The sequence below is a fragment of the Triplophysa dalaica genome, chromosome 23 (assembly GCF_015846415.1).
Source record: "Triplophysa dalaica isolate WHDGS20190420 chromosome 23, ASM1584641v1, whole genome shotgun sequence".
Lineage (NCBI taxonomy): Eukaryota > Metazoa > Chordata > Actinopteri > Cypriniformes > Nemacheilidae > Triplophysa > Triplophysa dalaica.
The window spans coordinates 12,691,924-12,709,313 of record NC_079564.1 but is presented as its reverse complement, the minus strand read 5'-3'; the positions used below and the strand labels follow the sequence as shown (position 1 = coordinate 12,709,313).

The window sequence follows — 17,390 nt, the reverse complement described above, 5'->3', positions numbered from 1 at the left end:
GCATTCGTCCAAATATCTTTCTTTGTGATCATCAGAAGAAATAACTGTATACAGATTAGGAACAACATGAAGGTGAGAAAATGAAGAAAGAATTTCTATTTTAAAGGATAACAACTGCCTAGTTTTGAAATATATATTGCCCAAATTATTTTTCTTTTTGCTCATTTTGTGTAAAATAAATCAACTTTAAGAAAACGTTTTACCATCGACAAAAAGACAACACTCAACATTCTCTATAATTCTCCACAGACGACTCTGTCAACATAATACAAATAAACTGGATGTGGTCTTTATGACGTCTATCCGTCTATATCTGTCACAGAGGATTTAGTACAGAGCTCCAAACAAACCCATCAGATGCCAAGAAATTTTACATCTTACATCCCACATTCCCTGAGAGAGAGAGAGAGAGAGAGGCAGCAGACCTGAACTGTAATTGAAGCAGAATCCCACAGCTGTGCTGCTCCTCCTCCTCCACATGCAAACAGAAATGTGGCGCTACACCATGTGTGTAATCTCATAACAACAGTCTGTTCATTTTTCAGGAAGCTCTATTATTAGATTGATTATGGACAAATTGATTTTGAGATGAATTGCTTCAGCACTGACTTTTCTGTCATAACAAAGTACAGTGAAAATAGCGGCAGGCATTACGACACAACTGTGAATCATCAAGTATCTATATTCTATTTTAAGGTGAATCTGTCAATTGTGAGGCAACAGCAACTCCGGAAAAAAAAAAACGAAATGTCTTCACGAGCACTCTTATACGTAAATCAATGTATTAATTAAAAAGGGAAAGAAGAAAGTATTTGAAACACATTGTTCGTCTTTGCACTATTTCGGCAAAAGCTCTTCCATCTTTAATGTTTTAAAGAATGTTGTTTAAATTAAATCTCTGCGTTTGTGTATATGTAGATGTACTGTACATACATCTATTCCAGCTCAATGGAGCTAAACAGCCAACTGCCATAAACCACAGAAACAGAGACAATGAAATGCTTCTTTAAAGAGATTGAAGACGGGTAAATCTCTACTTAAAGATTCGCAAATCTCTTATGGTGATCAATATTAGCTGACAAAATAGCCTTTGTGCATTTTCCGTTTGAAATAGAAAATCTTTATCCCGGAACTGTGAATGAACCGATGAGATAAACAGAGTAATATCTAGTCATATGATGTCAACATGACTAACACCATGAGGCAGGAGTATCTTCATGTAGCATAAAACTCTTTTGCCAGACCATTGATATTGCTGGAGTCTCTAGACATTTGTCAAAAGTTATATTTCTTTACGTGTAAAACTAATTCCGGGTGCACCTTTAAGATCAAGACTTGTGTGTGTGTGGTCCTCGAATTTTTTGGTCCCCATGAAGAGAACAGCTAATAAAAATACTAAATTATATTTATGAGACAAATGTAAAACTGTAGAAAGGTTTGTATGAGGGTGAAGGGATAGTAGAGTATAAAAAACATCATGTCTATAGAAAGTCCCCACAATGTATAAAAACAAACTGGTTGTGTGTGCGTGTGTGTGGTGCATTTGTCAAGGGATCATGCAGTCGGCCAGCTCTTAATTAGAACTGGGAGTAGCGTACGCCTCCAGCACAACTCTCAACAGTTTTAACCAGTCACTGACAAACCACGCAAGACTCACACTCCTCACATCTCCTCATAAATATAAGATGCAGAGTAAACAGAATGACTTTTGATGATTCCTTCAATTCAAGTAACTTACGTTACTATTGAAAGATCTGAAAGCTGCACCCGCCGGAGTAACTCTAATGTGATTTTAGATATAGGAATGCATTTGAAGTCTGAAAGGTGTCAGAACGGACAAAATGACACGATGCATTCTCAACATTGCTGCAGGGAGCTCAAAGACTTGCATTGGGGTAAAAGGGCTTCTACAGTTTCTGCAGCAGAAAAACAATTGAAGAGAATTATGCTGAGCAAGATAAAATGACTTAAATGTAAATAAATAAACAGGGTTGTACTCGAAAGCACTTTTGCACCATGAAAAAACTCCACAGATTTATTCAGGGCTTTTTCATGATTAGGTCCATACTATAAATCTAAATGATTTACATAAAAAATCATGCTGACATCATAAAATGGCATTATATTGGAATCTATTAAAATAATGTTTAAGCAGAGAGAGAGAATTTTTTAAGCTGAATTATTTCCAATATAATGTGCAGTATTAACACAGAATCGATTATAATGGATTTTAATATCATGGGTATTGTCAATACTGGTCTATATTGTGACACCTCTCGTTGAAAATAATTGAAAATAATATATATATTTTATTGTAACTATATTGCTAAGGTTTGTTACCACCACATTTTCTCGCTGAGCAAGTTCTCTTCTTTCTTTTACTTTCGGTAACCTAAAAAAACAAAATTTGACATATTATTGATATATTCTATGATAGTAGCTTAAGAGACCATCCACACGGGGACGCATTTAGCTGTACTCCTAAAGATTTTGTATCGTATTTGGGTTTCATCCTCAAAGATACAGCGTTTTGGGAGCTTGAAACCGCTATTTTTTTAAACCAGGTCCCAGAGTCTGAAAAAGTCGCCTGTTTTCGTGTGTACAGCCGATCTGTATATTTCCTAAAACGATAATGTCATCACCCAAAGCGTGCAGATTTTATGCGCATGCTCCAAATCTTCTTCTCCGTTTTTAATGTATCTGTATGGCAAAATTACAGCGCCACATACTGATTTGTTGTGTATACTACATTTCATTACATTTACATTTAGTCATTTAGGAGACGCTTTTATCCATCTTACACATGAGGTAAACAATGGAAGAAATTGGAACAACATAAGGACAACAAAAAGCATAAGCACAGCAAGACAAGACAACTAGTTTTATAGAGCCTACCACAGTATGGAAGCATATTGGTTTCAATTTTCAATTTAAAATGCAATACCCAAAATGGTAATGCAGTATATAAAATGACATTGCAATTGATTAAAATATACATTTTAAATAACATATGTGCAACATTAGGTGCAAAATGAAAATAAAAAATTAATAATATCAATTACATTGGTCGGTTCCTACACTTGTTTTGATATGTTATTTAAATCGATATTTTGAACGTTGCTAAATTTGAATGAAAATTTATTCCCCGGATTATACTTTGTATAAGATAGTCAAGCAAATCTGTTGCAGAAGGATCATTGAGTGGGTGAAGGCGTCATTGGGTGAAGGCGGTGCCAGCTTTGCTGGTTACGTGCCTTGATGTGCGACTGCAGAGCTGATAAAAGCATTAAACCACATGCACACGACTTGGGGCACAAAGACAATTATTACTTAAAGGGTTCATATGATGCGGCAAAAACGAATATGATCGTTTGTTTTAGATGTAATCCAATGTGTTCACACGATTGAAGGTTCAAAAACACTGTATTTTCCACATACTGTGCATGTTTGTATCTCCTCTTTGCCCCGCCTCTCTGAAACACGCAGATTTTTTACAAAGCTCATAGCTCTGAAAAGCAAGGCGTGCTATGATTGGCCACTTAACCAGTGCGTAGTGATTGGTCGAATACTGCAAGCGTGTGACGGAAATACAACGCCTCTTACCATATCAGGCTCTAAAGCATTCTTACTGATAGGTACGCCCACCTTACTTGCGTATACATCTGGTACTATGTCATCGAAGAACCTTTTAAATGCCATTTTTTTAGGAGTGGAAGAGTAAAGAAAGAGAAAGGTGTGTTTGTAAAATGTACATCGACATTTTGGCAAATCTAGTTGGTCATTCAGGTATTGCTTGAACGAAGAAAACTGAAAATAGGTTGTACATTTTACATTCGCTCTTAAAAAACAAAGGTGCTTCCAAAGGTTCTTCGATGCCGCAGAAGAGCCTTTAATATCTGTAGAACCTTTCTGTTTCACAAAAGGTTTTTGTGGCGAAAAAATGTTCTTCAGGTTGTAAAAAATAAGAAAGAAACTTTTAAAGAACCTTTGACTGAATGGTTCTCTGTGGAACCAAAAATGGTTATTCTATGGCATCACTGTGAAGAACCTTTCAAGCACCTTGATTTTTAATAGTACACAACAGAAATAGTGGTATAGTAATTCTGAATTCTCTTTTAAACATCATAACTGCAACTCCCAGCTATAATGAGTCTTCTGCATAATGGATTCACATTGATGACTGCTTGAAAGCTGATCTTCACGACAACATCCCAAAAATCAATCAACAATGATGGACCTTGACTTTACGTGTGTGTGTCGGCATTGAGGCCCCATCCAAAACATCAACGACAAAGAACAAACATCTGAGGCTGCGTAATTATCAGCGTGTTGCAGATGTGCCATGACCCCCCCCTACGGGGCCGTTCTTGTTAATCCGATTAGCAGAAGGATTAACCGCCATCCCATAGCAGACAAAAAAATGCAGGCACGTGCTTTTTTTGGCTCACTAGTTCTGAGTCAGAGGAGGGACGTGGTGCAGCCCTTAGAGGAAAGCGAAGAGGAGATGGCGGAAGTCAGCGTTGCCAGGATTGGTGAGGCGAGACCATATTTCGCATGCTGGAGCAGGGAAGTCTCATCGCACCGGAGCGTTAAAAAACACACTGCGGTTCAAGTGGATGATTCCTCGGAGGGACTCAAGAACACAAACAAAACGCAGTTGCCGTGGCGAGAGACGGGTGGGAAGCCGGGCGGCAACCAAGATGAGAAAAAACACTTCACATCAGGGCTGAGAGATACAGCTAAACATATTTCAAATATTTGTAGTCATTTAACAGCATTTATATCTCAGCACGTATACTAGACTTATATTTTTGGGGAAGAAAATCGAACTTCTGTTTACCTATAAAAACACCCCCCCAAAATGCTACTTCAAAGTATGTCTTTAAGCTTACAAATTTGTCCTAAATGCAGAACATGCTATGCAGTCTCAAACTGAGATTAAAACTTAATGGCCACACAAACATGCATTAAAAATCACTGCAAGAATAATGTTGTTTGTTTAATTTAAACAACCACTAAGAAATTAAATTTGTGCACAACATTTATATTCAGTATTCGCTCAGCCCACAAGAGCACTCGCCATCTAGAATAAAAGATAACACTTTACAAAATGCCATTTTACAAAAATACCCTAAAAAGACCTCACTCTTGACATGGCAGTGTTTCGCTGGATGTCAGGATGGTCCAAATGAAATAAACTCCAGCAGAGAGACGGGCCGGAAATTTCCCATGTTTGCCTGGAGCACTAACATCCACTCCAAATATTAGTGATGAGAGGACCTGAATGATGAGAGATTCACTCTTCCCACAAAAACTCTAGCTATAATGGTAGAGATAAAGATGCAGAAGAGGGACAGGGAGAGAAGAGAACTATATCCATGAGAGAAACATGATGTTGAGTCACACGCATGCACTGTCAGCACTTCATATTACTGGAAATTCACAGCGCATGACGCGTTTGTGTTTACATAAAAAAAAAAATCGTTATCAGCCTTGGGGTGGAAATTGAGACCATTTACGTACCGGCTGGCATGGATCGGCACAGAATGGAACGATTAAGCAACGAGAATGATTCGGCGTGATGGTGGAAAAATGCTCAATGGTGTGAATGTCAGTGGGGGAATTTCTTCAGTTTCGTAGCGTTTTATTTACAAACAATTAAAGTGAAATGTATTTGGTTATGAGTTTGTCATTTGCAACCTCGAAGACCTGGGCCGTATTCATGAAAAATCTTAGCGCAAAGAGATCCTCCTAGTGACAAAATTTTAAGAAAATTCGTATAAATGTGGACGTTTCCCCTTATGTTGTGTTCCCACCGAACGCGAATGAAGCGTTAAGCGCGAGTGATTTACATGTTAAGTCAATGCAAAGACGTGATAGGAAATCCTGTGTCGCAAATTGAGCGTTTCGGGCGTTTGACGCACAAGTGGTTCGCGTGAAATGCGCAAGTTGAAAAATTATTGGAAAAAATTCACGCCTCGTTAACCAATCAGGAGCTCGTTCTAGTAGTGTCGTGATAGCGAGCGGAGGCAGAAATCCAAAACAACAATTGAGGTCAAAATCATCGTTGCTGTATGTGTGTACCCGGAGCTGTACGATACATCTTACTTTTATCAAAACAGGAATAAAACGGATCTTGCTTGGAAGAAAGTGAGTGAGGAGGTCGGACAATCTGGTAAATTGTAGAAAACGCTCTTTACTCAATTTGAGCTATAAATAGGCCTATATGTACGAGACTTGAGCCGCCTGGCAGTCATCAGCAGTTTGAGTGCAGCTATGACACGTCAGAGGGGATCTGGCCCTCCCGGTTGAGCCTGGTTTCTCCCGAGGTTTTTTTCTCCATTAATCAATCATTGGAGTTTGGGTTCCTCGCCACAGCAGGGCATTGTTGGCCTGCTCACCGGGAGACTGCATTCATTCATTTTATTTATTTATTTAGAAATTAGATGTTATTTATTAGAATGAACTTACTCGTTGTATAAACACCATGCACTGTGCTGTGTTCTAACTTATCTGTTTTTCCTGTTTGCCCCTGTAAAGCTGCTTTGAAACAATACACATTGTGAAAAGTGCTATATAAATAAACTTGAATTGAAATTGAATTGAATAAAGCATCTTAACCCTTAAATGAGCTTTTAAGGTCTAACATTTTAGGACTAGTGAGGATGACTGTTCTTTAGTATGAGAGAAAATGGGTGAAACACGAAAATTGAGAAGAATGTGTTGCAATGCTTGACAATTTTTGACAGGTTCATCAGATTTTTTTTTGTATGTGTGTGTTCAACATTTGATTATCTTTTTTGTATAGTTGCTTTGATGCAATGCAAATTGTAAAAGCGCCATAAAATAAAATGAAATGAAATTGAATGAAAGTGATTTAATAAGACACAACACATTCCTATTAGTGACACGGTAACATCTCCAAAACAGCACAGAAATGCCTTAGCGCCAGAAATAGAAGAAATCACTAGTTTAACATATTTAGCAACTGGAGAAATGCAGCTATGCAGCGGAGATGATTTGGTTCTTTCACCACTTTCTATATTGATCACACAAACAGCTAATTGTGTTACTGTTCATTTTCTATCAAATATATTGACATTGGCAGCATGGTAAATAAAAATAAAGAAAGAATATTAAATGAACATATATATATAGTGTGTGTGTGTGTGTGTGTGTGTGTGTTTGTGTGCGGTATAACAGGAAAAAAAATACATAATATAATGACATAACTAATGTCATTATAATACATAACTAATGACCCTATACCTTAAAGCGCTCTTTTTTTCCCTCTTGGTCAACCAACCAATCACAGTCTTTAAAAGACTGTGTCATACATAGCAACTGGGTCAGCCCCCCCTCCACACTAGATAAAAGTTTTTGTCTTTTCCTTTTTCCGACTTTCTCTCAGATTGGTCCTGAATCATTTTCAACCAAGACTCCTACGTAGAAGTTTTTAAGCTAAATTAAGAGCTTAGATAATCTTAGAAGCTTTAAGAATACGGGCCCAGCTAGTTTTGGTAAGACTCCTACCTATAACAAGCAAACAACACAAGTAAAAGGCTTAGCAGTATTACCAAAATCGTATGCTGTTACAAATAATAAATCATTTTATACAATTGTAGTATTTTGTACTGCAGCACTATCATAGCCTAAATACATTCATACACAGAATAGCATACACATTCCTAAAGAGCACTAAAGGCTGTCAGCAGTTCTGGTGAAAGCCATTAGACTCCTCAGCACCATTACTGGAAAACTGAAGATTACACATTAGACATGCCAAAGCAAATGCCATACATATAAAATTGATATTTCCCTTTCTCTTGTTTTCAACTTCTCCATTAATAATCAATGCTATGTGATGGGAATCACACTAATATTCCTGCTTGCTAACGCGGCCAATGGATAGCACAAAATTGCTTTGCAACTATAGAGGTTTTCATATTGGTATTTTACATCACAAATGTTGAAAACAAACTGTCCCTGTATCGACCCTTAAAAACATTACAAAATCACAAGATTTTCATTGTTAATGAACACAAAGAAAATGTATCTACGCATACAAGTCTTCACAAGGCTCCCACCAATGAGCTACAGTAATATTAAACAAAGTATGCAATGATCTTTATCACACAATGAAAGGAAGGATCACACGCTGCACAAACATGTCACCAAAAAATTACCAAACGAAGTCAATTCCGAAGTATGAAACTACATTTAGGATAAAAAATCCCCTACCACCACCCTATATTCTATATTAATATTAGTCCATACGGTATTCCATAAATTAAGTAGTCCATATAACTTCAGACTTTAATTTATTGCATTTTGTTAAAATTTTGTAAAAACCAGCAAAATCATCAACGTATTATTTAACCCATATGACCATATAGGACGTTTGTCACTTCTACGATATTGTGAAGCATCCTGTTTAAGAATACAGGATAAAAATCATAAAGGTTTTGGAATGCCATACGTGGAATTAATGCCCTATTTTTTCTTTCTTTCTTTCTGTTTTATTTTTAGTAAACTGCTCCGTTAAACCCAGAAAAATAAGACACCTTTTCCCAGCGAAATAGTGTGGGAGGTCGTGTCGTGCTGTCTGGCTCATCTGCGTCTGTGACTATACCCTCTGGAGTGTAAACCCGAGAACAGCGTGTACCCTCTCTCCCAACAGACACGGACACACACACACTCCTGTTTAGACATCACATGGGTATACACTCAACACACTTTATTCCACCCCTTCAGGGGCTCACATTCACTCAAAGGCTGAGCCAAAAAGAAAGCATTTATTATTTACCTTTATATAATAGTCCAGGAAGATTTATCTTAATGTTTCCCGCTTGCATTTTTTCTCTTTTTTTATACACAACTTTCAGCTCCCCCTGCGGCCCCCTTTTATTCTGTGTTTTCAAAGAAGTCTACCCATTACGTAACGCGTCTCTCTGCGTTTTTGTGTAAGATGAACAGAAAGAGGCAGAGTGGGACTGAGCCACTGTCAAAGAGTCTTTGAACACACACAGACTCGCACACTTGCGCTGAGGTAGAGATTGATAACGCTGCAGTCAATCACAGAGATCTGAATTTCACACAGCCGACACCATTAAACTCATGTGGTGGATTTCTTAGACGGCCTATTAGTGGTGTCAGTCAAATCTCAAACAAACAGACGTGATTGTCGAAGGTGCACAGAACACACAGAGTAATGCAAGCGGGAAGCGTGCAAGACGCAGACAGCAGAAAAGAGAGAGTGATCAGTCTGTAGATATTTTGAACGTGATACCATATTGCTCTTCCTATCTATGCTGATGAGAGTATGTGCTTAGAATGTCATGTTAATAGCTTGGTTGTCATGTCTGACACACACAGCACCAATAACAAGAGTGTGTTGCCATGTTTGAAAATGAAATCATGCCAATGTGAACTGGTTAGTGGTACCACAAGACTGCACACAATACCAAACACTTTATCAGAAACTATTCCGAGCTGTTATATTTAAAGGTCCAGTGTGTAGTTTTTTTGAGGATCTATTGACAGAAATGCAACATAGCATAACATAACTATATCATCAGAGGTGTATAAAAACCTTACATAATGAAGCATTATGTTTTTATTACCTTGGAATGGGTTATTTCCATCTACATGCGCCGTGGGTCCCCTTACATGGAATTCACCATGTTGTCTCTACATTAGCCACAAACAGATGAACTGCTCTACAGAACGTGTTTCGTAAATACAATACATCATCTCCTTCGGCAAAGAAGCAAAAATGTGACGACATCTTAATCCTCTTTCAGTCTCCGTAGAGCTTCCAAAGGGAACGGTGCAGTGAGCGAAAGGATTGCAATTTGCAACCTCAACACTACATTAGATGCCACTAAAAAATGACACACAACACCTTTAATCCAAAGGTATTGTAAATGTTTTAATTGGATTTCGCGTGTTAAAGTGCCATTTAATGAAAACCTGTAAATCAAAAAATATAGAATACAGAATAGCTGTCAATTGGTATTCCATAATCTGAAATACCAGTAAAATATTACTTTAACCATATCTGCAGCAGATTTATTATTCCATTCCATTCCATTTTCTACCGCTTATCCGAACTACCTCGGGTCACGGGGAGCCTGTGCCTATCTCAGGAGTCATCGGGCAACAAGGCAGGATACACCCTGGATGGAGTGCCAACCCATCGCAGGGCACACACACTCACTCATTCACTCACGCACTCACACCCTACGGACAATTTTTCCAGAGATGCCAATCAACCTTCCATGCATGTCTTTGGACCAGGGGAGGAAACCGGAGTACCCGGAGGAAACCCCCGAGGCACGGGGAGAACATGCAAACTCCACACACACAAGTCGGAAACGGGACAGATTTATTATTTTTAACTAAAATTAAAATTAACTTATTTCAAGATTTCTGTCAATTGAAATAAAAAATATATAGGCCCAAATATGATTAGGATTTCTTTTTAACAAACCGAAAACGGCACATTGCCTTTCAATAAAGTGAAATAAGTGTAAGAGGCACTGAAACTTGAAAAAAAAAAATGAAAAAATGAAAAAATGAAAAATAAAATGATAAGTACATAGCAAAATTGCTTAAATTAACTCAAACAAAGGATAAAAAGTACTGTATTTTTACAGTACTGTATATTGTGATTAATGAATTATTGCTTTTGTTTATTATTTTGTCTTCTTGTTTTAGGTACTAATGTCACGGTTGTGTTAAGGTTTTGTTCTGTGTTCTAGTTTGCCCGTGTTCATGTATTAGTTTCGTTGCCCCAAACCAGTTTCTGTTCTCCCTGATAACCATCTCCCCTGAATTTAAGATCTGTGTTTTGGTATTGTTGTGGTTACGTGTTGGTCTTGTTCCTGTTTTGCTCCTGTGTGGTTTTACGTTTGTGGATTAATTAAAAACAACTTGGAAATACTGTTGTGCGCTTCCCACATGTTACAACTAATTTGTTAATTGTTCCATAAAGCATGCTCACATTTGAATTCCTGCCCGCAATTTAACAAAACTCTTACTCTTTAATAATATTCACGAAGAGGAAGATAAATAAAAACAAAAAGATTTATGTAAAATAAGGCAATGAATCATTAAAAGCATGATTTACTTAAAACGAGGAATCAAGTTAGTAAACGTGCATTTCATGTGCAGGATATGGTATATACAGGACAAGAATGTATTTATGTATTTGGTATATCTTACATTCATTAAATTTTTTAATTAAATTAATTAATTTATTAAAACACCATGATATTACTGTTATAAAAGTCCTCGCACCCATGGTCATACTTCAATGATATTATTTCAAGAAACATGTATTCCATATTAATAATGCCATGGCCGTTTCTAGAGGTGATGGTATCTAAACTTTCCCTTTCTATCTTTCCAAACACGTGTTCATGACCCCGTGAAGGCTCCTTACTGATGACATATTCAACAGGGTCATAAAGCAAACCGAGTACAACCTGAGTTAGCATGACTCAATCTTTTCACAGCTCGTCTCACAAAAGCACCACTCGCACAATGTGCTTTAACAAAAACCTTCCGCTTCCGTGGAGCGGTGTGACTCCAACAGCTGGGCTGTGAAAGCTCGGGCAGATGAGATGACGTGTATGAGACTGAATGCTGTTATTTATTACAGTCATGCATGATCATTAGCTGCCGTCGCTTCCCCCGCACCATTCTCCAGGCACTTGGTAACAAAGGCCACGGATCACGTCGCTGGAATGCTAAGACTGACGTTAAACGCATCTGTGCAAATGTTGACGCATGATTTGGAGGTCTCACATCTTTACTTGATGAATTGATGAGCATCTATACAGTAAAATGTGCGCATAATGCATTACATTTCTGAGTTGAAAGCACACAGCGTTAGCGGCTAGGTCCTCGGAGTAAACACACATATTGAACAAACGAACAAAAATGTATAGCTTGAAGAGTACAATAATTGGCTTTGAATAAAAGCATCAGCCAAATGCATGAATGAAAGTTACACCTCACAACTGAGTTTTCTTATTAATGAGTAAAGACGTATTTTTTGCTTGATGATGTAAAAAAAGAAAACTAACGTTGAGGAAGATGAGACAGATAGCTCAAGGTCACAATGTAGATCCTTAGATTATTGATCCGGGATTAGTTCTCATAGAAACCACTTTACATTCTAAGAAACTGGCGCATGGTGGTGGGAAATACAGAGTATATGTGAACATGTGCATATTATAGCACAATTAATAATGCAAGAGGTTCCTGTCCATCGTAAACTTTGCTTTTTATGTACGTATCGTAATGCTAGCCAATCCATTTACTCAATCATTGGGGAGATTCTTTAGTAGATGCGTTTAAACGGAGTCATCTCATATCGAGTTATCTAATGCCCATTTCCTTGCAGTGACCCTTAAGTCCATCTTTGACCCTTGGGGGTCTTATACGTTCTCATATAACAAGACAAATCCAGGGCCGGCTTGGGCTTTTGAGCTTTCACAGGGAAGATTAGAGCGAGCATGTACCTTTTTCCCCCAAACACCATAAATAATTGAGCGCGAGCAGGTCATTCCTGAAGCAAGTCTTATTAAAGATGGAGGTGGAGTGTGGAGTCTGATGGGTTTCTGGTCCATGAAGACAAGGACAGGAAGAGTTTACATGACCAGGATGAGCCACGTCAGAGCAATGGGATGCCGTGACCGCAAATCCACAGTGGAAAATGTTTGATTTTGGGACCAGTGGTTTTCAGTACACATAGGGTCTCTATAGCCATATTTCACACATAATTTGGTTTTAATTTTGAATAAGAAAAAACATTGAATTTTATTATATATATTTGATAAATTTGTTGGAAGTCTAAAAGTTTTTTTTTTCAATGGATGCGTGTTTTCTGGTCAAGCCGAGAGACCAGTTTTACAATTTGCTTAACCAGCTAAAAATTATTAATACCAGCAGACGCTGTCCTAAATCTGAAACCTCATATCTCCATATTTTGTAATTACTTTTTTTTGCCATAACTCATTAGTCATCATTTATGTTTGTCAAATATATAACCCATAAAAAGTATTAAAAGTGCTTGTCAACTTTGAAAACACAGTATGTGATGTTTAAAAAGTACAGTGTTTTTTCCCTTTCCTTAAAAACAGCGAGTGACACCTTGGACATTCAAGGTTTCGGGATGACAGTGACGATAGGCTTATCATTGCATTTCTATTAGGACTATGCGATATTGAGGAAAAATGCGATATGCGATAGCATGCTAAATAATGCGATATGCGATACAATATTTATTTTTCTAAAATCAATTTAAATTGTATTAAAATATATTTTAAAAATGATATAACCAACATATGTTTGTATTTTAGGAAAAATAAAGCATCACTACAACTTCTTAAAGATTACTGAAAAATACTGCCATTGCTATAAAAAGCTTTGCGACGCAGATTGTTGATTGATTTGCGTCAGAGTACATGCACGCTAGCATTCGCACGCACGTATATCCCAACTAACATCCGCTTGCCAGATAGATACTACTATCCCCATTGACCTAAAACTTTGTCCATACATAACTTTCCCAAAGAATTAAATAGCTCATTTATTGCAAATCATTGCAATATGCACATTTGCGATATTTCGATATATTGCAAAGTCCTAACGTCTAATCAGAGACCAAGAAAACAGAACATCCACCAAGTAACAAAAATGTAAGTTGAAGCATTGTGATTTAAGAGGTGACGCAAGTTATTACATTTTGATGAAAGATTACCAAGACAAAACCTGTTTTTCCTTAAAAGCATGATAAATTATGCGCAATAAGACCAGAAACATGTATTAACTCTCAGCTGTGAGTTTTGAATTCCACATCAGGCACCCTGAAGTATTATTAATGTGAGAGGAATGCTGCAAAAGTGGTCAAAGTTAAATGATTTCACTTTAAGGAAAAGTTTCAGGCAAACTACTTCAGCAAGATAGAAAAAGATCACTGTGGGACATGTAGAAAGCAAGTGTTCAGCATGACATAACAGTTTATCTGAGAAGTGAGAGCTAACATTCGTTTGATTGGTGATAATGTAAAAAGGCAGCTTTTTTGAGGAAAACTGTCATGAACGTGTCATCTCTTCCCATTCCTTCACAATCTCCTTTGTCCTCTTCTTTTTTCCCTTTCATCCCATTTGTTTTTTTTAATCTATGTCTGTGTCGACAAGTCTTGGGAAGGGGGTGTTGTTGGCACCACTTCCCACATGCCTGGGCAGGATTGGGAGTTAATGGTTAGTGTTGTGTCCCCTGAGCCTTTCGCTGTATGAATTACATCTAGCTTGGCCTCTGTAGAGTCAGAGTCTCTCTCTCTCTTTCCATCAGAGCCCTGCAATGTCCCCTTCCCCGTCATCACCAAATCCACTGAGATATTTCTTATAACATTAGGTTAATAGGGATGTGACCCGTGCTTTTTGTGTGAGGCAGAAAGAGAGACAGCACACCGAGATGAGAAATAGAGCAAGCGTCAGTGTTTAAATGCTAGTTTTTGTTTTAAGTGCATAAGAAACCGGGGTTTAGAATAACACCATTCATTCTGCTCCATTTTGCAGCTCATTCTGGCCAAGAACCAAACACTTAGCAACGGTTGGAATGTTTTGCAATTTTTGCAATAGCATAACCAGAAAACCTTGTCTATTCTTCGAATAGCTTGAATGTGTCACTTTTTTATCTCTCTCTCATGGTCAGTATTGACAGTTTGTTAAGCAAGATTCCTAATTGCATTTTGTTGTATGTTTTCTCAACACATTCTCACTTCCAGCAGGTCAAATATTGACGTTCGGGCAGCGTCCCTCAGTGTCGCGGGTTATCCCTCGGGCATTGTTTTTCCACGTGTGTGGTAATTCGTTGCTTTCCATGAGAAACTATCGGCATCAACTTGAAGACGTGATGGGCATGTCAATTTTACAGTTATAATGAAATTATATAGGTGTACTATTTGATGAAAACATGACGACGTGTGTTGGGGTTGTATTTTCAGATTAACAGCCAGGATCATTGTGTTTATTCATGTGACGTTTTTCAGGCAGTTTGAGCAAGTAACGAAACAGTTTTTTTATTGTGTTATAAAACACGAGATACAAGCAGTCACAATGTCATTCACAAAGTACAAATATTCCAAGTGTACAAAAGACAAACGATTGATAAGTATGAGGAACGAGCGATCCACATATGCATACATCCATAGCTGCGGGAAGTGGGTGTACTGCGGGTGCTATGGCGTTGAGCGAAAGAAAAACTGAGACACTGTCAAAAATGAATAAATAAAGGCAGAGACTATTTGTCACCAATATAAGATTGGATTAAAAAGTGTTACAACAACGGCATTTCAAACAACGACTCCAATGTTTTATCAAAAATAAAGCAAATCATTTTTATGAACGTGTCTATACACTAATATACATTGAAAGCATTAAAAACATTACTGTTTTTGATTTAATAACGTTACTGTTACCATAGCAACATAAGTGTAGCATGACGTCACGGTGTAAGTGAAAAGTGTCAAGAGCAGACTTGTCCAAATGGAGCAAAAGCGAATATCAGACATTTTTTTTATTGAAAATTGATCTCCTAATGCAGGACTTCATCAGGGTCAACCCAGAAAAGAAATGCCACTTTCGGAATTTTGCATGCAGGCCAGCAGTAAGAGTAAGTATTTCATTATTTGAGATTGTGGCTACATGCAGAATGTGTAATGTCACTGTCACGGTTTGCGGGGCGGAAGAACCCAGATGCAGGCAGCAGCGGTGAAGGGGTTTTAACAAAGAGACTTTATTACAACGGAATGCAAACGAAAACCCACAATGGGGGCGAAAACAGGGTACGATGAAATAATAAATCAGACTTCCCACGAGGGGGCAAAAAACGAAACTAAAAACTCAATTCTTGTAATAAAGAAGCAAGCAAAAATCTTTTGCCGGCTGGAAAGTAGCTAAATAAGGTTATTATAAAATGATAAATGCACTGTATATATTTATTGTAAAGCTGCTACACAATAATATGTGTGCTATAAATATCAAAAATATGCCATTTTTCACAGGATGATGTGTCTCAGCAAAACTCATAATTGAGAAACGAATAATCAAATTTTATTCTTTGCTTGTTAAATCCAAGAATCTCACTCCTGAGGGGGTTTTCCACACATTCAAAAGCGACATCGAAAGGCACCGCCCGAACGTCAACAAAGAGTCGAAAGTGAGAACATGTTTAAATCAGATAAAAGCATAAACCTGCGTACCCTGATATCCAGAAATTGTGTACAGTGAAATCAATATGAAGCAATGAGATGGGAACAAGATGCAAACAACACCTTTCCAGAAGCACTTTGTATTCGCAGTTCGTTTTTTTTTAAATATACAATTATGCCTTGAAAACATCTCAGTTTATTTTTAAGAGTTCTGTTGGTTGTACTTTCTAACATGTTGTTAAAAATAACTGAAACAGGAAGTGTAGTTTACATCTTGCACAATTTAGAGAGAGAAAATGATCAGACACTTATAAGAGCAATGTTAGGCCTTTGTGTGTCCATATTTGGGTGGGTGCTTAGAGATTGTGCCGACAGGTGCAGAAACAGGAGAACCGTAGGCGTTTTCTAAACCACTTAATCTGCAAAACAGCAGTGACTTGGACCGACCAAAACTGTAAGGCCACACCTCACCCTGGGCCGGTCGAAATGTTGGAGTGCCGTTAGTCATTAACCTCCTGATGGGCTGGGCTCCAGGGTCAGGGTGGCAGCAGGCCATTGGAGCATAAATTCGAGATTGGGAAAAGGAGAAATGGGTGGAGATTGTTGGCAAAAAAGCAGAGCTAAAGAGACAAAAAGGATTTAGGCTGTAGACATAGATGGACTGAGATGGCAAAAAATAATGCTAAGCATGGGGGGTTGTTTGAAGGACAGATTTACACTAGGTACAAGGAATCAGTACATGATATATCATATTTTATATTCTCATAAGAGGCAGGCGTCATAATATGGGGTTGACCGAAGGACCATTGTAAAATTCAAAGATGAAGGTGCTATCTCTTTCTCCTATTGTTGTACAGCGACTGCTGAATGTGTGTGGTGTGTGCGCTCATGTAATTTAGTTTCTCCTCTCTCGCTCCACATCCCCTGTCTTCTTCCAGACAGTGTGGAGTGAAGTTATTGCATGTGACACGCTGAGCAGCAGTAGTGGGGTGCGAGCTGAAAAAATTGCATTACTCCACAAAGCGGAATGCCAAGGGAACACGACGAGATGTATCTCTGCTTCTTGAAAACACTGGAATTATTTAAAGCAGAAGAAGAGGTAGAATGAGTGGAGAATATTTTCCGGTCTATATTTAGATCGGCAGCACTGGCAGTCGAGCAGACG

The 17,390-nt window shown here is 37.9% G+C and overlaps 1 protein-coding gene across 2 annotated transcripts in view; it reads right to left on the bottom strand.

Moving 5' to 3' along the window:
- The window catches only part of gpr158a (G protein-coupled receptor 158a), a 71,089-nt gene that overhangs the window by 16,722 nt on the left and 36,977 nt on the right, over positions 1-17,390 (bottom strand). The gene's annotated exons all lie outside the window — the stretch shown is intronic.